This window comes from Lampetra planeri, chromosome 11 (assembly GCF_965212315.1).
Source record: "Lampetra planeri chromosome 11, kcLamPlan1.2.h2, whole genome shotgun sequence".
NCBI classification, from domain to species: domain Eukaryota; kingdom Metazoa; phylum Chordata; class Hyperoartia; order Petromyzontiformes; family Petromyzontidae; genus Lampetra; species Lampetra planeri.
Genome location: NC_136117.1, coordinates 11,684,328 through 11,705,094, shown reverse-complemented (window position 1 = coordinate 11,705,094; position 20,767 = coordinate 11,684,328). Strand labels below are relative to the sequence as shown.

The 20,767-nt window shown below is 50.5% G+C and overlaps 1 protein-coding gene across 2 annotated transcripts in view; it reads left to right on the top strand.

The window, feature by feature from the left end:
• The first annotated feature begins 3,439 nt into the window (after positions 1 to 3,439).
• Positions 3,440 to 20,767, top strand: part of FOXP2 (forkhead box P2) — a 262,365-nt gene continuing 245,037 nt past the window's right edge. Inside the window, exon 1 of one of the 2 annotated variants that reach the window (XM_078598843.1) lies at positions 3,440 to 3,678. The gene's annotated coding sequence lies outside the window, so the exon portion shown is untranslated. The remainder of the gene's footprint in view (positions 3,679 to 20,767) is intronic. The other variant, XM_078598845.1, reaches the window with a different exon arrangement.

Below are 20,767 nucleotides of genomic sequence, written 5' to 3'. Positions count from 1 at the left end.
TGTATTACAGCTCGCTAACAGCACTTGCCCCAACAGTCTGATAAGGCTGCACGGGGGATCTTTGTCTATACATCTCTGTGCTGGCAACGCAACAGCCCTCGACGCTTGCCTGTTTGTGTACGAATGTTGAACTTCTTTCGCACCGTACGTGCTCATCGGAGGTGCGTGGTTGGTTGCGCACGACGAATCCGGCGACCCCAGTTCGATTCCCGCTCACGATCAACACCGGTGACGACTAACTGAACAGGGCATGGGCCTCCCCTAGGTCGACTCGGCCTCAAATGAGTACCCAGTGCGGTGTGTAGTAAACGTCGCCACTGGGGAGACAAAGGCGGTCGGGCGTGGTGTTGGCCACCCAGCCCCTTCGTGTGCCGTTCCGGCCTTCAATAGGTGCTCGCTAACAGCACTTGCCCCAACAGTCTATCAAGGCTATACGGGGGATCTTTATATTTGGAGAGGGCGGAGCGGTGGCGCATCGGTTTGCACACCGCAAGACAAACTCGGATGTCCGAGTTGCAAGCGGAACAAAGACAACGATCGCCCGTGTAGCCTCAATATAATTTTGGGGCAAGTGCTGTCAGCGAGAACACAAAAATAAAGCAAAGACAAAGAGCCCCCGTAAAGCCTAAGTATACTTTTGGGGCAAGTGCTGTTAAGAGATCACCTAAGAAGGCCGGCACGGCACACGAGGGGCTGGGTGGCCAGCAGCAACCACGCCGGGCCGCCTTTGTCTTCCAAGTGGCGTTGTTTTACACATTGTACCAGGTACTTATTTGAGGCCGAGTCGACCTAGGGGGAGCTCCAGGGACGGTTCAAATTGTCGCCACTGTCATTGGATGTGCGCGGGAATCGAACTCGGGTCGCCGTGCGCAGCGCGCCAACCACTGCGCCACCGCTCCCCACGTGCTCACACAATCTCACAAATGTGCACAACTGCACACAATTTTAACCACCATTGGCCGTGTGACGTGCCACGTGTTTCCCAATTATCAGGCGCGTGCAGCGCATCGCGAACTTAATCGGCGCCTGCAACGATTCGAGTTTGCGGGTGGCGACTCTCACCCCCCCCCCTCCCACGGGAGGCGAGTTACTCGGTTTACTGATAACGGGAGGCCTTGCATCGATTGCTTTGTGTTTTACCACGAGAATTGCAGCAGCGTTACAGGGTGCTCCAGATGACTTGTGACTCCCCCATTTGTGGAAAACTTAATGTTTTGTTAAAAGTAAGTTTTATTAATACATTAATTAATAATAAAAGGAACAACATTTTGCGGTTAATTAATTGGGGGGGGGGGTCACAAGACATCTGGAACACCCTGTAGAACAAATAGATGTTTCCCCCCCCGCCCCCCCAATTGTTCCACCAGTAGTTATGATGAAAGTGTAATGGGTTCAACCGAGTCGCAGCCGTAGAGTTGGAGGCAACACATTTATTCAGTTCCAACACACGGGGTAACTTTCCCCTTAACAGAATAACATCCTCTGGTGGTGACCACCAGGCTAGCTACATTAATTACAACGTAACTGGTGTAGTTAGCCAGGTGGTGACCACCAGGCTAACTACACTAGTAACTACACTAGGTACCACGTAACTCGCTACCGGGATCACAGCTTCAGCCCGGTTCCACGTGTTGGAGACTCGTTGAACGGAGTGTAGACGAAGGGTTTCTTCCAGGATGAACAACAACGGCGGTCCCTCTCGGGACCCTGCTAATATTCTCTGCGGCGTGGCCGGCTTCGCCCTTGGCCACGCCCACCTTCCAGAATCCTCGGGAAGGATCTGGGTCCCAACCACGTGACCACCCCTAGCCCCCACTTGGGGCCCCTTTGTAGACTTAACCGGTCACGTGCCCTCCCGGGTCAACCAGAGTGCCATGGCCTTTAGTAACCTCATTCCTCCGACCGGCACTCGCACACCCTGTCCTGTAGGGGCTGGCACTGCACGCAAGGCGAGGTGCCATCCAGCGCTGTCAACCAGTGCTCACCGGGCCCCTCTAGGGCCGGCACTGCACGTTGACATCCAGCGATGTCACTCCAACAGCATAAACAACTCGGCTTGTCTTAACCCTCGTAAAACATTAAGATTCACATCAGCCACTCAGTCGAGACCATTCGTATGCGTATAGTAGTGCACTGTCTGTGAACTCTTCACGTGGGTGTGAGATAATGTCTGCAAGTTGTGTAAATGCGAAGGCCTTGTGGATAGATCTCGCGTAGCAATAGTCATGATCAAAATTCGGCACGCTCAATCCACCGATGGATGAAAGCCTCTTCAAGCCGCATGATAACTGCTTCACAACCAGATGAGAGCCAATTGGGACTCAGGATATTTACTTCAAGGAAGACTTGGGGGAAACGGAGAGTAACACATTTATCAGTTACATTTGCTTACAACAGTTGTAAACATCAGGTAAGGAAATAAGAGGGCGAATCGAAACACGGCACAGCAAAGCTGAACAAGTGCAACGATTGTCTCGTGAGTTTCAGGGATTATGAGTTATTCTCTATATGGAGTACAGGATATCATTGCCGTCGTGTGTGTGGCTGTTACCGTTCTGTGTCAATCCACTGCTGGATGAGGTCTTCTCCACGCCGTGCGGGTTAATGGTCCATACCTCGCAGCACTCGTTCAGTGCAGGTTGGTGAAAATATGAGGAAGCATGCTGACATGGGCGGGGGGGGGGGGCATAGAAAGTACACCACAACAGTGGGGTTTTAAACTTGATTTGAAGCTTTCGTGACTGCAATAATGACTCTTTGGTTCTTTCGGTAAAGTCACGTAGAAAGAAAATACATTCATTAATAGAAAACGACGTTTCGATCGCAACACAAGCAGTCATCATCAGTTAGAACTAAATTTGAGAGAGACAAAACACAGACACGGAGACACACAGACAGACACAAGCAGAGAGAGACAACACAGAGACACAGAGAGAGAAACACACAGAGAGAGACACAACATAGACACACAGAGAGAGACAACACAGAGACACACAGAGATAGACACACAACATAGACACACAGAGAGAGAGACACAACATACCCACAGAGAGAGACACACAGAGACACACAGAGAGACACACAACATAGACACACAGAGAGAGACAACACAGAGACACAGACAATACAGAGACACACAGAGAGACACACAACATAGACACACAGAGAGAGACACACAGAGACACACAGAGAGACACACAACATAGACACACAGAGAGAGACAACACAGAGACACAGAGACAATACAGAGACACACAGAGAGACACACAACATAGACACACAGAGAGAGACACACAGAGACATACAGAGAGACACAACATAGACACAGAGAGAGAGACACACAACAGACACAGAGAGACACACAACATAGACACACAGAGACACAGAGAGAGAGACACACACCAGACACAGAGAGAGACACAGAGAGAGAGAGACACACACAGAGACACACAACATAACGTCGTAGCAGCCTACAACAACAACCTGTTTGGTGCTGGGTCAACCCATGCACGAACGAAGCTTTATTCGCATCCGAGATCTGACGACGTTACTGCGTGCATTCCTGGTGTGATGTTGCGACCATTGCCGATCCAGTACATTGATTGCATCGTCGTTGTTGTTGTTACGCAGGTTTTACACAGCAACTGTGCTGCTTCTGGTGCCGGAGCCCAAACGAAGGTAACCGCGGAGCTTCACGACTCGGCGTGCAGTGTCAGAACATGTTTGAGTGATAACAAATGTATATGTTTAGTATGTTTAATTTGTAAGTTGGCGTTTTCTGATCCACGTTCCGATTGACCTCTGGCGTGACTCTGTGTCGTACGTACCGGCAGCGTGGATTTGCCACTGTTTGTCAATCCGCATGTTGTAATTTTGACACGACCAATATCAATACTAGAATGGGTTTTTTTTGGAGGGGGTTAGATCGCGTAAATATAAACGTGTCGTTAAACCCGCCACCACCCGACACACAGCCAATTAGTAAGAGGGTTTGCCACGTGAACAAAACGTGCCAATTCGTTACGAGTACAGCACACCGGTTGTGTGTTGGAGACGTCACAATTGTAAATGTTGTTGGGTTTACTCTCTCAGCACACACAGGGTGTGCTGTACTAGTAACGAATTGGCACGTTCTGTTTACGTGGCAAACCTTTACGAATTGGCCGTGTCGGGTGGCGGCGGGTTTAACGACACATTTATATCCACGCGATCTCACCCTTTTGGCGTCCTCTGGTCTAACACCTTTTGAGACGAGGCTCAAAAGAAAGCTGTCTCTGGTGTGGACCAATCGGTTTCAAACACAATGCATAGATTATCAGAGCATGCTTTTTGTTTGCTTTCTGACCACAAGTATTGTGGTTAATGCAGACATGATTCCATGTAAAAGGTTTCAGTTTGGTGTTTTAACATCTTAACACCTGTTTTGTTGCCAGAAAAAAGGGGAAAACCTATTATTGCGGAGCGTCCATAAAGTTCAGATGCGTCCGTCATAGCAAGCGGTCATACACGGCTGAGGAACGTTTTTGTTTATAGGGCCCGGTCGCATGTTAGTTTAGAATGTCAAAATATTTTTTCCCCTTAAAAGCTCGTGTCGCGCTTACGTTCTTTGACGAAATAGAGACGCTGGTCTAGTTAAATTTACAAAATGGATAAGCCGCCGAGGGTATCTGTCTCTGCACATACAACTCTGAGAGTTGATGCGGTTCGGGCGTTAAACAGACAGAGCAGTTTGAGAGATAAATAAACATCGTAAAGTTAGTTTTTCACTGATGGCCTTTGTTTAGCGTTTGCCTTTGGTTCAGCTATTTGCTGTGTTTCGTAAGATACTGCTGCTGATGCACTGTCTTCTGCTGCTGACAAACGTTGCCTAAAACAGCAGTAACAATAACAATCGCAGCAGCAGCAACAGCAGCAATAACAGCAGCAAAAAATACAGCAACAGCAGCAACAACAGCAGCAATAGCAGCAGCAACAACAGCAGCAACAACAGCAATAGCAGCAGCAACAACAATAGCAGCAACAGCAGCAACAATAGCAGCAATAGCAGCAACAGCAGCAATAGCAGCAGCAACAACAATAGCAGCAATAGCAGCAGCAACAACAATAGCAGCAACAGCAGCAACAATAGCAATGGCAGCAGCAACAACAACAGCAGCAATAGCAGCAACAATAGCAATGGCAGCAGCAACAACAGCAGCAATAGCAGCAGCAACAACAATAGCAACAATAGCAGCAGCAGCAACAACAGCAGCAATAGCAGCAGCAACAACAATAGCAACAACAGCAGCAGCAACAACAGCAGCAATAGCAGCAGCAACAACAATAGCAGCAACAGCAGCAACAACAGCAGGAATAACAACAGCAGCCCTATAATCCCTTAAATTTTGACTTAAAACTTTCGTGACTGCAGGAATTAATATTCTTGGTTCTTATTTAAAAATTTTTGTTTTCCGTGGGTTTTTTGCTTTTACTAATTTCAATTGATTTTTATTTCTATTTAATTTTACTATTTTTATTGTGTTTTTTTGCTTTTATTATTTTCAAATGTTTTTTTTATTAAATAGTTTTATTTTATTTTTGGTTTTATATCTACGTGACTTTACCGAAAAGAACCACGAATATAATCAATCCCCTGTTTCCGTATGCACGTTGGCCATCTATCCCTCCATCCAAGCGGATTTTTTTCTTCCAGGGTAGCCTCAACCACCGCTTTAGCTGCCGAGATCTGATGATATGGGGCGCACATTGAAGCTGATTTGGTTATTGGAAACAAATACATATTTATACAACTAATAATAGCAATGTAAATCCCCCCCCTTATCCCGACCTAGTTAAGACCCCCACAACATTCCAGTCTGATAAAAATCTTCCACTTGTGCTTGCTGCTGCTGCTGGGTGGGGAGGCCTTGGGGTCACCTGAGGACACTGCCGCGCGACCTGAAGGAGCGTTGGCGGGCCGCGCCTCGCTTTGACAAAGACAAAAGTCCCCCGTATAGCCTTCGCACACTTTTGGGGCAAGTGCTGTGAGCGAGAGGAGCCACTGCACGCGACGGGGTGGGTGGCCGGCACCGCGTCACCGGGCACCTTTGTCTCCCGAGTGGCGATGTTTTTGCACGGAATCGGGATGTTTGTACTGGAAGAAATCCGATGAGTTGGGAAGCTCTCTTTCATAGTTGTCCAGTAGGGGCTGGTCAGAAAGTTACCACACCAGGTGCTCATTTGAGGCTGAGTTGACCTACGCGAAGCCCGGGACCGGTTCAGATAATCGTCACTGGTGTTGGTGGCCGTGAACAAGGAATCGGACTCGGGTTGCCGGGTTCGTACTGCAGTGCCGCCAAGCACTGCGCCACACACGCGCGTCCAGCAAAGTGATTGTATCATTCTGGCTCGCCTCGGGCCAGCATGATACGGCGAGGGCCCACGTCAACTTTGCCACCTTATCACGAACCCCCACTGTGAAAGTTTTCCTTGGAAGCTGAGGGGTAAGGGACCTTTTTATTGGGGAGGGGCAATGCGATGGTGGGATGTTACGGGTGTCCAGCTTGGATTGGGAGCCGTGGGGGTCACGGCCCACGGGTTACGGAGGGCGCGTAGAGATCAAGGGTTACAGCAGGAGTGCGGCGTGCGTTAAATGGTTGCAGGCATCGGAAGTGGTTGAGGAGGGGGGGGGTGTGGTTGGCATGGGGGCATGGGAGTACATTTCGTTCTTCTGGATTCATTTGGTAAAGGTTCAGGGACCGGGTTGAACACACACTGGGGTTTTAAGACGGGGGAAATATTCCTAGGCTCGTTGCAATCAAAATGTTTTCGCACGCGTTGTGTAACTGGCCATACTTGTGTAATGACGACTTCGACGCACTTGTCTTGAGATGGTTTCTTTATTTAAGGAGCCACGTGCTCACACTGGAACAGGCGGAGACCCCCGCTACAACAGCCCCGAGTCTCCCGCGCATTTCTCTTTTATATACGGTCCGAGGCCACGCCCCTATCCCCGAACCTTCTCGCTGGTTCTAGACCGCTCGCTCTACCAGCTGACTGCACCGTCCTCTTCCGTCACCTGGCCACGCTCCCATTCTCGATCATTCCCGTAGCCACCAGTCCATTCGTACTGCAAGCTGACTCCCCTGTCATTACCTCCCGTGGCCACTAATCCCTTCACACTGTAGGCTGACTCCCCTGTCATTACTTCCCGTGGTCACTAGTCCACTAATACTCTACTTACATTACACTTGTAACCAACCATATCTGCGCTCCGCTCAATTAGAGGTTTTTATTGCTTTCTGTTGCACAGAAGGAGAAAACAACTAAACGTATTCGAATTAAATCTCCCTGTTTTTCTGGGATACACTGAGAATCTCAAGATTGCTTTTTTCCCACGCAAAATCGTTTAGCTGTAATCAACCACCTTTGGGTGTCCCTCTGCTGTCATTTTCTCTAACAGAGGCATCCTCATTGTAATTGGAATGAATCTGTCATGTGAGGCTTATAAAATATTAATGTACACGTACATGTGTAGAGCTCTTTGTTGATCTACTGCTGGATGAATGCCTCCCGAATGCGTCGGTAGTGGCAATTGTTTTCATCGTACTTCACCACGCTGGTCAGTGTAGGTTGGCGAAGGGGGCGGTGAGAGCAGGCCAGTTCATTCAGTACTTGCCGCTGATGTTAGCCTTCGCCAGTAATCACACTCTGGTCCCCAGGATTGAGAGTGTGGCGCGCTAACTGCTGCTCCCCACTATTCCTTCTGACTAGAATCATTATTGTTAAAGGAGGTATTGTACAATACAGTCAAATGCATCCTGTCGATTTTCCAAAAAAACCACGCCGCTAATTTGAACCAAACGGCACCCATTCAAATAAATAAGCGAAATGGAAAAACCCGGCAATAGCGCTGCGTGACACGTTAGTCGATGGGTGGAGATGCGTTGTCAATGATGTAAAGAGCAGCAGCTTAGTAAGGGAGCCACCAGTAACAGCGGGGGACGCGGAGACGTTTATTTTGTATGGATTTACCTTGCACGGCGGAGTTGCATTACTGGGGTCCACTTGGGTGGCGCGCGCGTTCTCACAAACCGATGATGGCCCCGTGGTCTAGACTAGCAATGGAGGGGAAACCCGCTCGAAAGAGGACGTCCACCGTTGAGAGATGGAGCGCTGAAATCGGCTCGCGTGCTGTTGTTTGTGTGCATTGTTGCATCGCAAGACTGTGGGAGGTATAGCCGCGGCCTGCTGAAGCTTTCGTTCTGCAGTGGATAGATCAAGGGTAATCACGATAACTCTTCTACGCACGCGGAATGGCTGGGTGGCAAAGTGGTAGAAGGCATAACTTACGATCTGAAGGTTGCGAGTTAAAATTTCGGCTGGGGACGTTGACTAAGCCCAGCATCCCTGGATTGATAAAATTAGTGCCACTTTTGCGTGGAAGTTCACGGTAAAGTTGTCCTATGGATAGCCTCACTCCTGCCATGGGAGCGAGGCAGTGCGTATATTATATCACGTGTCTTTTTTTTATTTAATCACTTGCACACCGACGGCATGTGGAAAGCTGTTTTGTTATTGAATTAAATCCAGACCAGTAGCCACGTGAACTTTTTTTTTCCTTAAAAATCTTGGCCACGGCTGCCAAGAGGAGGGAGGGGGGCAGGACCAATTTTCCGCATCGGGTAAAAAAAACGCTCGGCGTTCCTTTCTCGACGAACCTCTCCGCCTCGACTCGTTCTTAACCCCCCCCTGCCACTGGCACGCCGCGCTGCGTCCGATATTCGATTGCCCCGCCGATGCCGCGATGCCGATCAGAATGAGAAGGCCGACAAGAACGTCTCGAGCTCGCCCACGCGGACCGATGGGCGAAAATCGCCGCGCTTGACGCGACGTAGCAACGGGGGGGATGGTGGAAGAGGCCGAATGTCCTTGCCGCAAAATCTTTCCAAGTCCCCGGCTGGCCCTTCCCCCCCCCCCCCCCTTTATTTTCGGTGGTGCGAGAAAACCGCAGATGGCGATTTGTCGTCGGCGTTCCACGCTCCTCGACTTATTTTGCTCGCAGCACGCGTCACTGATTGGGAGACACCGTGGACGTCGCGTGATGAGAGCGACGTCTCCCCTAACAGCAACAACAACAATTTGTGTTTAGTTTGTGGTTGTTCCTTCCCTCGCAACTCCGATTAGCGCGGTTGGCTACGTACGGCGCGCAAAGAAGTTCAACGCACATGCGTACACAATCTAAAGGTGCGCATACTCTTAGGTTTTTTCGGTAAAGTCACGTAGGTAAAAAGGTAATTTAAAAAAAAATAAAAGTAATAATAGAAATAAAATAATCAAATAAAATAATAATATAATGATTTTATTAATTTTTATTTCATTTTTTTACCTACGTGACTTTACCGACAAAATCCTAAGAGTATGAATCCTTGCAGTCACGAAAGCTTCAAATCTAGACTTAAAGGTGCGCAGTTTTTAGTTTGCTCGCGTAGAGAGAAAGAGAGAGAGAGTGATTGGGAAGCGCCGTAAACACCACCGGCTCGCTGGGAGGCTCGTTGTACCACTATCAATGCAGCAGCAGCAGCAGCATCGCTGAATAATCTCTTCGCTTGGCGTACCGCACATCGCCTCTTTCTACGCTCGCGAACACATCGTGCAGTGGGAAGCTTCTACGAGCGAGCCGAAGTCGCCCCAACAATGATCCACCAACCCCCCCCCCCCCCCAATGTCCGGGAGTTTCATTCTTATTTGGAGATCTGAGTGCCGCAGATGGGAGATGCAGATAGTGCACTCGTTATCAGTGGTGCTACTGCTTGCGGTGTGTTAATGATACACCGCACGTTTGAAGAGTGACAATGGCAAATGGTACTGGCAGGCAGTGCCAGGTATTCGGCTTTCTTGGGAAGGAATGAGGCTTGGCTCCAACGAGGCACCTCCAGGGCACCCACAGGTCTCCTGCCAGGACAAAGCAATTATTTGTTTTTACAACACAAAAAGTCCGCCGGACCATGATTGCAATTTACCTTTTCATTCATCATTTATCTTTTGGGTACATAGTGATCGTGAATGGCACAAGCGTGGTGGGTGGGTGGTTGTTATGCTGAAGGAATGCACCTGGCACACCAGTGCCGAGTGCTTTTTTGTGTTGGCTTTAAGCGACAAACATTGTTTGTGACACTGCGGGCAGTGGCCGGTGCGTTTGTTTTATCAAATGTATATATATATATATGAAGGTAAAGGTGCAGCCCTGCAATTACTCGCTCACGTCACTGCTTGCTGAAGGCCCGCCCCACTACAGATGGAGCTCGAGAAAACCCCCTCTAGGGGTGATTTGGCCTGCTCTTACACGCTGGCCATGAAGCCTTGGAAGAGGTGCGATGTATCCACGCTCTATCCCACCGCACGCGACCTGACCACTGACATATTGTGGTGTAGCCATAGCTATAAAATGTACGAACAGCACGAATGCTTAATGTACGTACGGCCCTTTTGTCGATCCACTGCCGGATGAAAGACTCCCAGTGACGTGTCGCTGACGGTGGTAGTTTGATAAATACTGCAACACTGCTTCAGTACGGGGTTGTGAAGCTGGGGATGTTAGCCGTAGCTGGGAATCGAACTCGGGTCGCTGGGTTCCCGCAAACCACTGTGCGTTGGGACTTGGCCACATGAGGCCTACCACTTCGACAAGGCTATCCAACAATAGCCATCGCTGCAAATGTATCTTAGCTCCACTAGTCGGGCACCAGACGGGAATATTTCTGACCTGGTAACAAAACCACGATCGTGATTTTAGCGCCACACTCAGACACCTGCGCCTCTTGCAGCAAATAGAAGTGGCCGAGTTGTGTGTCATCGTGTGGTCGTGGTGCCAAGATCGGCCTTCGTGGAGGAGGCTCGTGAAGGACGCCAATGGGCAGTTGGAGGCATTTGCCCTCCAGCGACAGTGGTGGGCAGAGGTGTGCTGCTCATGACAACGAGTGGAGCGCGGGGTGTCTAAAACTAAGCAAGTTAGCACAGTCGGGGGCATAGTCGGTGCCTCTGCCGGTCATCTTCATTCAACCCATGGCACCTGTGCCTGTCCCGTGACCTCCTGCCGGCGGGCCTTCCACACTTAGCGTGACCTCTAGGTGCACGTAGCCTGGCACGGGCTAGGTGGTGATGTCGCTGCCACTTGGTGACGAGTGGCGGTTGTGGTTGTTGCCCGGCAGAGCTCCTCGAAAGTTTGTATTTGGCCCTCGGCAATAAAAAGATTCCACACCCTCCCTCTAGTCCATCGCTACGGGAAGCGCCACCGCACAGGGTGTCCACCCCAGCAATCTCGACATTCATTTCTATTTAATCTACCTCCTCGCAGTGAGAATTGGCGAGGGATTACATCGTGCAGCTGTCAGTGTCGCCCGTCTCTCTCGCGTGTGTGTGTGTCTCTTCCTCCTCCTCCTCCTCTCTCTCGTGCGTGCGAGCGCCTTCGCGCTTTGACACGTCCGCGACGCGGACAGCCGGCGTGGAATCTCACAAGCGACGTCGAGATGGCTGAGCCCCTCCTCTCCGCGCCGAGCCGTGCTCGCGGTGCGTTTACATCGCCGCCACGGTGGGGGATCTCGGTCGCCGGCTCCGACGGCGGCGGTTGTTCAATTCGGTTATGGGGGGAATTTTATTGGCCAATTGCGAGGACGTTGAGTGGCCGCAGAGGGGGTGAATCGGCGGAGATGCCCCCGCGTGCGTGCGCGGGTTCTGCCAGGCGGTGCCGTCGACAGATCCGGGCCCCTAACGCGGTTGACCATGTGCAGTGCGAAAGAAACTCGACATGCGTACACGCTAGCATCGGCTGGTTCGTGCTGCGGCACGCTAGCTGGCTCACTCGCAGCCGATCTTCAGGCTGTTTCTTCATTAAATGCCAGTGATGCCACCGGCTCTGTGGCGTGACCTTGTTTCTAGAGGGGGGGAGCGTACACAGACTCTGGGGGCGCACGGCAGTACAGTCAATGTCAAACAAACTTTTAAAACCCTTGCACACAAAGCAGTTGTACTAATGGTATTATCTGCTTCTATGTATCGTGCGTCCTGCTCAGCTCTCAACCCCCGCTATGCATATGTGGTAGGGATGCGTTTCAGATTAAAACAAAAACATTCGGTTTAAAGCTTTCGTGTCTGATGTCTTTCCGACAGACCTGTTCTTCACCTGAGGACGGCTGCTTGCGTTGTGGCTGAAAAGTCGTGAGAATTGTATTTTATGTTTTATTTTGATTATTTTATTATTTCCCTTCTACGTGACTTTACCGAAAGAATCAAGAAGAGAAAAAACATTCGGATTTTTAGGGTCAATTTCAGATTACTTTTGGATTAGCGCCTCGTTTATATCATGTTATATTTCTGTGTTGTCGGGCTCACAAAAGTGACGTCGCTCGGTGACACGTGAAACCACCTTTTTGGTGTGGAAAAAGAGTGGCAGTGACGAAATTGGTGATGGTCACTTACCTTTTCGGTTCAACCCGATACAAACATTTCCGTATCGTCCGAAAATCCCGTATTCGATCTTCGATTTTCAGATTTCTCCCGATTTCTAATTCCAAAAATCGTGGCGCGTCCCTCCTGCACGAGTAACGGCCATGACAGTCATCGCTCAGCCCCCCCCCCCCTCCCGTGCAGCACCCACTACCACCGTGGACGACGTGCGGCTGCAACTCGCGTTGCGTAACGTTCGACGCGATCGTATTTGCGCGTTGCGGATCGATCGGCCGGAGGAGCGTGTCGCGCACGTGCGTGTGAACGGCCGGCGGCCATGGCTGGACCGTGCGCAGGCGTGGTGCGCAGAAGGGCTTCGTAGCTCATCGCATTCCTCCGGTCTCGATGAAGATTTCTGATAGATGCCGAAGTTCACGCGCGCAAATCGGACACCGGCGCGAGCGGGTCGTCGGTGTCCGGCGGGGGGGGGGGAAACGGTATTTGTCTTCGCGACGGGTATATAAATAAACAAAAGTTTCAATATCGATTCAAATATTTAGTTGAATGAAAACATTCGCGTTACAGATGAATACCGTCGAGCGTGTTTTTGAAATGTATAAAACGCCGTCGGGTCGGGGTTTTTATATTGTTTACACCGTTTTTGTATGGTCCGAAAATGTGACGTGTGTGTGTGTGCGTGCGCGTGTGTGTGGCCTGGCACAAGCGTCGTGGTGACGTCACCGCCACTTAGTGGCGAATGGCGGTTGTTGTTGTTGTGTGTGTGTGAGAGTATAACAAAGTAGAGGCAGCGAAGTGTCCTGAACGTTGGAACCTCACGAAGGCATCGTAAAGCATGGGCAAATTATTACTAAACTAACTAAACATTTATTTTATTTGACCAGGTAAGGTCCACTGAGCTATGCAGCTCTTTTTCAGAAGCGACCTGGCCACAAATGATAGCTCATTGAAGCGGCGTATCATCACGTGGAAATGTATATCTTCCAAATACTCTAAACACGTGTTGATTCTCAATGTGGAGAGGAAATAACCAGAGGGCCCGGAGAAAAATCCACGCTGCCACGGAGAGAGAGACATGCAACCTCCAAATATACAGCAGCAGCAGGCGTCAGGGTCGGGATCGTGCCCACGACCTCCTGTACACCAGGCGAGGTAGTTAACATCTCTGCGTGGGACGCGTGTGCAGGATGAGGCGGGGGGCGATTTCCGAGACGGGCGTAATCTCGGAGTGGTCTCCACGAGTCTCGGCGACGAGGGGAAGACCTCGGAGCGAGGTCACTGCACGTCAACTGTGCAGCAGCTAATTCTAGATTTGAAGCTTTCGTGACGGCAAGGATTCATATTCTTAGGTTTTTTCGGTAAAGTCACGTAGGTGAAAAATTAAAATTAATGAAAGTTATATAAAAGTAAAATAAAATAAAAATCACGACGTTTCGGAGGCAACACAAGCTTCCGTCTTCAGGTGGAACCGTCACAGCACGACAGCTGTTAATTTTAATTTTTTACCTACGTGACTTTACCGAAAAAAACCTAAGAATATGTGCAGCAGCTGCAGAATCTGGCGACGGGAGGGTAGAAGTGGCGAGAGCGTTGGCGTTGAGGTGTGGTGGAATCGGCATCTTTGGCCGTTGATGACGTCTTAAACTGCGATTCATAGATTATTGGCAAGCAAATAGTGATGATGATGTCGTTATTTTATTTCGACTTGCTTAACCCTCCCTCTAGAGGGGCTCCACAATTGCTCCCTCTAGTGGAGGCCCTTCTGCCAGCAGTGGCAGTGAGCGAGCACTTGCAGGGCCGCACTTTTACCTTGGGCATATTTTAAACGCATGTTGTAAATCACAATTCCGGGATAATTTCTCGCTCTCTAATAAACAACGCTGCAACATTATCATGTTCTCTTTCTTATCACTAACTAGGCATGCAACGATGCAGGGATTCACAAAGCCAAAATCGGTTCTTAGACTGATACATGCATAAAATAATATTAATCATATTGCGAATTGTACCTACATAATTTGGTAACCTTGCGTTTTAGGCTCACGGAAAGAGCCAACTGTGTCTGAACACACAACGATAGACACAAAGGCGTCAAAATGAGACTATGTAAAATAGTGAACTCATTGAATCGTCACCCCCAATCGTGGCAGCTCGACTGATCTAGAGATGCGATGCCGATTCGTCGCGTCGATGAAGATCCATCGCATCCCTTGGGAGACGGCGGTGGGAGGAGGGGAGGGGGGGTTGTGAATCGCTACAAGCCTCTTAATTACTAAACCCCAAAACAGCAGCGGGCGAGCGGCGTTGTCACGATCTCGCTCGCAAATTAACATTTCACGTTTAATCTGTTTCGCATTCATTGCTCGTTACAGGCACCCCATATCCCCACCTGGCCCCCCTCCCAGTGTCTGTGCCAAACTCCACCCAGCCGGGGTCCTTTGATGCTGCTCTTGGACCTGTCCCTCTCAGCACCGGGGAAGAGCTTTGCAGGCGCCATTGTGTGTCAGATAATCCTCTCTAATGTGGCCTTTTTTTCCGCTGGGTGCCAGAGAAGGCCCCGCATTGCCGCATTGGTCGGGGTGCAGGGAGATAAGGCATTGAATGCGCGCATCGCCCCGTCACCAGTCTCTAACTCCCCCCCACCGCCCCCCCCTCTCACTTCCAGCCCCCTCCCAATTCCCTACCCTCGTAGTCGCTCCACCACTGACTTCCCCCCACCACCCCCCCCCCACCACCCCCCTCCCCCCACCACCCCCCCCCCCACCATTGCGGACCAAAACCGGACCCACCATCCCGGCCCGAAATCCTGCCCGCCAAATTCCCTAATCGAGTTTACGCCGAGATCTGCATTTCAAAGGGCCGGCTGGCCCCTCCTCTGTCTGCCGCTGAAAGGTTGCGGGCGGATTAACTCGGGCAGTTGAGAAGGGGTTTGATTAACCCGTTCGTTCGCGGGCGGGCGGGCGTTGAGCGCGCCAGCAGGAAGCTTCGAGTTTTTTTTTCCCCGGTGGCCCTTGGCGTCCGTCGCCTTCCGCGCCGCCAAAATTCGAAGTTCGACCGGCGCGCGGGGGGCCATGTGCGTGGGTGGCATCGTCCTTTGCCAAATTGGCAAATGCGGCGATTGCGTCGTTTGTGCCTGAGCGCGTGTTTGTTTGCTCCGACACATATTAGCCGAATCCACGCATTTCTGTTGCGGAGGTATTCGCGATCATCAACAACGTGTCTTCAGGCACATTTGAGATTCCACTACGCTTCAAGCCCCACGTCCCGGTGAGAGGGGTGAGCCCATCGCCTCCAGCTCGCGAATGCCCCGCTCTCCCAACGGATCCTCCGTCTCCAAGCTTGTCGTCCCGGCCCGGCTCCTCGTGGACACGCACGCGGCGAGCGTTGCGCACCAACGTGTCTAGGAGGTAACTGAACAGAAACCTCGGCCGGCCGCTCGCGGACCAGATCCCGTGTCCAGGAGCCACTCCGCGCGGGAGGATCTTCGAATCGTCGATTTGGGTCGCCCACCGTGTGCCGGAAAGGGTTAACTTTTCCCCCCCCATCCCCCGGTAAACCCTTCTTTCCCCGGCGCTTGTGACCGGCTCATTGTTTGTGGCGTCGGCAGTTATCTCAAAGGGCACCCCTTCCTCAAAGCACCAGGGACACAATAGCTGCGTTAATCTCCTGCTCTTTATAATAACTTCACAGCCCAAACCGTTCAAAGGCGAAATATACCCGGGAACGGAAATTCCAATATATTAACACGAGATCACTTTTCTTCTTTGCATATTTATTGCCCACGGCTTAGTTTTACAAGCTAGCATGGGAATTTAATATAAGGTGCTGCCTTAACAACTTGGGGACACAGTGTGTGTTATTACACGCACTATTTAGGATGTTTGACTGAAGTAATATTATGAAAATATTAAAATTAAAAAATGTTGATTGCGGCTCATCGGTAAGAGATGTTCCTTCGCGCCCGGCTCGGACGTATTCCTCGGCGAACGGAGTGTCTCGGACGTAGAAATGCAGGTGATTTGCGCGACGTAAAAACGTGAGCTAAAGGGACGCTGTCATCTCTAGATTGCCATTGTTGTAAAGTTGTCACGGTGCAATCTGGGCAGCTCATTGACAATTTTGCAAGAAATATGTATTTTTTTGAAATGTCCTGGAAAGGAAGAATTGCTGAGCCTTGCATTGCAATTCATGCTTTGAACTAAAATTGACGCGCAGTACGATCATGTTTGTGAGAATCATTAAATTCCCACGCACATTTCATCGCTTAGAAACCAACAAAGTCCACCGCTGCTTCCTGACGCATTCCACCCCACGTGCTTGGGGAGCTTCCCATTCAGTTCCCCAAAAAGCCTCCCATCACGCGGAGCGAAACGTCGGACGTCAAGCCGAGCAACACGTGGGCACATCCCCGAACACGCGTCGAGAGAGAGATGTCGACTTGCGTGAGTTTGAGTGGGGGGCGGGGTGGGGGGCAGAAGAGCCCCCCCCCCCCACTGATGAACGCTGCTCCCCCGCGATCGCCGTCACAGCTGGAGATGTACCTACCGGTGCATCGTCGATTCGTCCCGATTCCTAAGCTCCGCGACGATGAATGGACCGTTGGATCACGCGCACGCCCGCGTGCGAATCGATGGCAATGAAGTCGCGCCTGTGGTATGCAACGGGTTCACGAGATCGATTTGGTTAATTCTCTTCATTGTGTTCATCGTCTGTACCGTGTTGTTCTTGCGCGTTGCGTTTGCTCTCCAATCACTTCCTTGCTGAGTAATTATCTCAAACACCCCACTTTGGTCTGGTGCCTCAAGATGTAATGTATGGTGGTGGGTTGGGGGGGTTGTAAATAATAATAATAATAAACGGTGATGATGCCTGCAGCCACTAGTGGCCGAAATTTTCAATTTACTCTTATACTGAATCGTGACCCTGAATCCGTGACACTTCGTAGATTCACTGTGAAGGGTTTATGTCATAACCAAGTACAGGCCACGCACACTTAGTTTGAAATGATCACGTTGTACGGGTCTTGAGTGTGTGTGTGGGTACATTGTGAGGAACGGTGGCACGGTGATTAGCACACTCGAGCCGCGGATCTGACAAACCTGAGTCGGATTCCTGGCGAACGGATAGTTTTGAGTTCAATCGATTTGTTGCACGGACGATCCCCGTTCCGCGAGTCGCGCGCCTATCTTTAACATTTTATACCACGGGAGATCCGTGATGCTGTTGTGAGCGCAGCAGCAAAAAAAATTAACCCGTAAAAACAAAGTTTTTCACTATAAATCCTTTATATGCGTGGCATCGGGGCGGCTAGTGTCCTCTCGTCCTCTGGCTTGAGATGGCTGCCACCTATGGGTCAGATGATTGTCTGGCAGCATTAAACAATTGGTAATTAAATATTTAAAAATTTTTCCCTAAGCAGTGTAAAATTTGGGAAACATTTTTTCACGAAAATGCATTGTCACGCACAACGAGTCTGTGTTCAAAATGTCAGCTCGATTGGATCACGGGAAGTGGGTTAAAAAACGACCGAAAGATTTGCACGGTCCTAAGCAAGCAAGCGAACTTAATATAAAGGATTTAAAAAGCATCGACTACTGCAGAGAAGGAACGCAGCAGAGTCCTTGAGGAATGCTGCACAACTCACGACGGAGGCGTTGAGCGATTCGCAAAACGAAACCGCACGCGAATTAAAACCCCCAAAAACCCTCCAGCGCAAATATAATAATGGCAGCCAAGAGGGCGGCGCCAGACGCAACAGAAGTTAGGTGCGTTTGCGAAGTAATCCCTCGTGAATGTTTGGTCCTAACGGTGACACAAACGCACGCAGATCGACAGGAGCAAGTGGCGCCGGGAAAAAAAATCTAAAAGTTGGGTGCAGGTGCTCGTTGTTTTAGTTTAATCGGGGAATAAAGAGTGGGGAACTAAGCTGTAGATCAGCGGCGACAAATAACTTCGAGTGATTATAATTTGAACCCGTGCCGGCCCTCCTGGTGCGGCGTGCAAGCATCAGCGCCGGAGAGACAAAGGCGGCTGGGACGTGGTGTTGGCCACCTCTCGCAGCCTTGTGTGCAGTTGTACGAGTTATAACCCCTCAATAGGCGCTACTCGCTGACAGCACTTGCCCCAACGGTATTAAAGGCTACACCGGGCATCTTTGTCCTTGTGTTGAGGAGCAGTGGCATAGTGGTTACCACCACTGCATTTCGAACGCAGTGACCTGCGCTAATGGTGATAACGGAGCTGGTCCTGGACCCCCCCCCCCTGATCTTCCCCACCACTTCTCACCGCTCCTCACCAACCTGCACCGATCGTCACGGTCAAGTGTGGTCAAACGAACCACCACGATCAAGACAGTTTTGCACGGTGTCCATACAGCAGCGTTCGTCTTTGTGTTGTGGCGTGTTAAAGTCGCCCATCAGCACGGTGGAAGGGAGGAAGGGACCGTGATGGATGGTGATGGCTTAGCAAGGAGGCCGTCATGCAGCAGTGGATAAATCATGACCGCTGCTGCTCGTTAATGATGATGCCGACGATGATTCGTGGATTGACCCTTTTTTTCCTGAGTAAACAAAGGAAATCACATCATGCCGCTACGGTCCGTCCAGCCGCCAGCTCCGCTTGTTTGGTTGGTGCGTGCGTCTGTGCGAGTGTGCGCGTGTGCGCGTGTCGACAGCCGCTTACACCTGTACACAGCCCCTGCCAAACAGCGCCCGTGGTGTGCGCAGTGGGGTCGCGCCACGAATGTTTGCCCGTAATTGGCTGTGTCGGCGCGCGCGCACGTGCCGGGGTACCCGTCCGCACTGCGCGTGGTTTTTGCGGTTATGGTAATCGCCGGCCACCTCCTACGCCGCTCGGAGGTGGGGGTGTGTGGCGGTGGTGGTGGTTGAGTGGAGTCCCCTCCCGTGTTGCGTTTGTTGACCTGTCGCGGTCTTGCCGAAGGAAATCCTTCCGAGAGCGAGCCCGTCGCAGCGCGCTCTTTGCATGGATTTGTGTTTTCTCTGTGTGTTTTTTTATGTTGTTGTGCGTTTAATTCCCCGTGGCTCTCGCTCCACTGGGGGGGGGAGGGCGGTGTTTGTTGGATCGGGGCAACTTTGAGACGCTCGCTGCTTGAAAGGTGTCGGCTCCCGCTCGCGCTGTGTTAGACTCGGCCTAACAAAGGAGATCGTGGAAAAAGCCATAATTATATCCCGGGACTGTTCGCCCCCCCCCCGACCACTGTTCGTAGTGACGTGGGAATAGCTCAATTATTATTCTGTGGGTCGTTATGAGATTAGCCTCTGTGGCGTGTGGGCTCGCACGTTGGTTTTTCCCGTCTGGAGATGCTGGGTTTAAAGTCTTCATTTGGGCAGTGGAAACCTTTAAGGTTAAAAAACAAACCCCTCCCCCCCCCCAAAAATAAAATCTAAGCTCAATCAAATTCTCTGCGTGAAAATGTATTTCGTGAAAAATTGTCAATTTCATGGCATAATGCCAGTTACAAAACGCTGTCAATCGTTATGGACTTTTGTGGCATGCTCTTGGCTATAACGTCAGGCGTTCGTTTAGCCAGCCTCGCCATGCTGATGGTGTGTTACGTAAAATCTAAAGTGGATCAGGCTTTTTTTGCAAACCAATGCTGTGCAAAAAAACATTGGTCCACGAAAGGGCTGATGGACCAACGTGGTATTTTTTATTTGTTCACGTGGCGAGCCAGACTCTTGCTTATTCATGCATTTATATCGGTTGAAGTTTGTCTGCTGTAACTTCCCTGGGATTCTCTGTGTTTTCTGGCGCTCATTATGAGGTTGGCCTCTGTGGCATGTGCCGCTAATTCTTTCCCCTGTCCGGTCTAATTCGTGTATTGGTGCCACGGCAAAGAGCGCTCGCTGCATCACGGGATCCTGGCCAAACTCAATCCGTCTCTTGTACGCGTGTATGTATGCTGAACTTATTTCGCACCGTGTGTAAGCCGATCGTGCTAATTGGAGGTTTTGGTGTATGTATGTATGTTGAACTTATTTTACACTGAATGCAGGAAACCGTGTTAAGCAGAGGTACTAATCGGAGGTGTTTGTGTTTGTATGTATGTTAAACTTCTTTCGCACCGTACGTAGCCAGCCGTGTTCTCACGACACCTACGACTATTGCCGGGTTAACCCGTATTTTGTAGGCCCTCCTTTCTAAGGCCATCCATTTCACGTCCAAGTAACGGCCGAGCGACGGTAAGCGTGGCCGTCGGACATTTTTTTTCGTCTTTGAATTACGTTGTGACGGCGTTCGTGACGTTGCCGCCACAGCTTAAGGTAGGGAAATGTTTTCGTTCGAATGACTCGAGTGAGGGATTTTA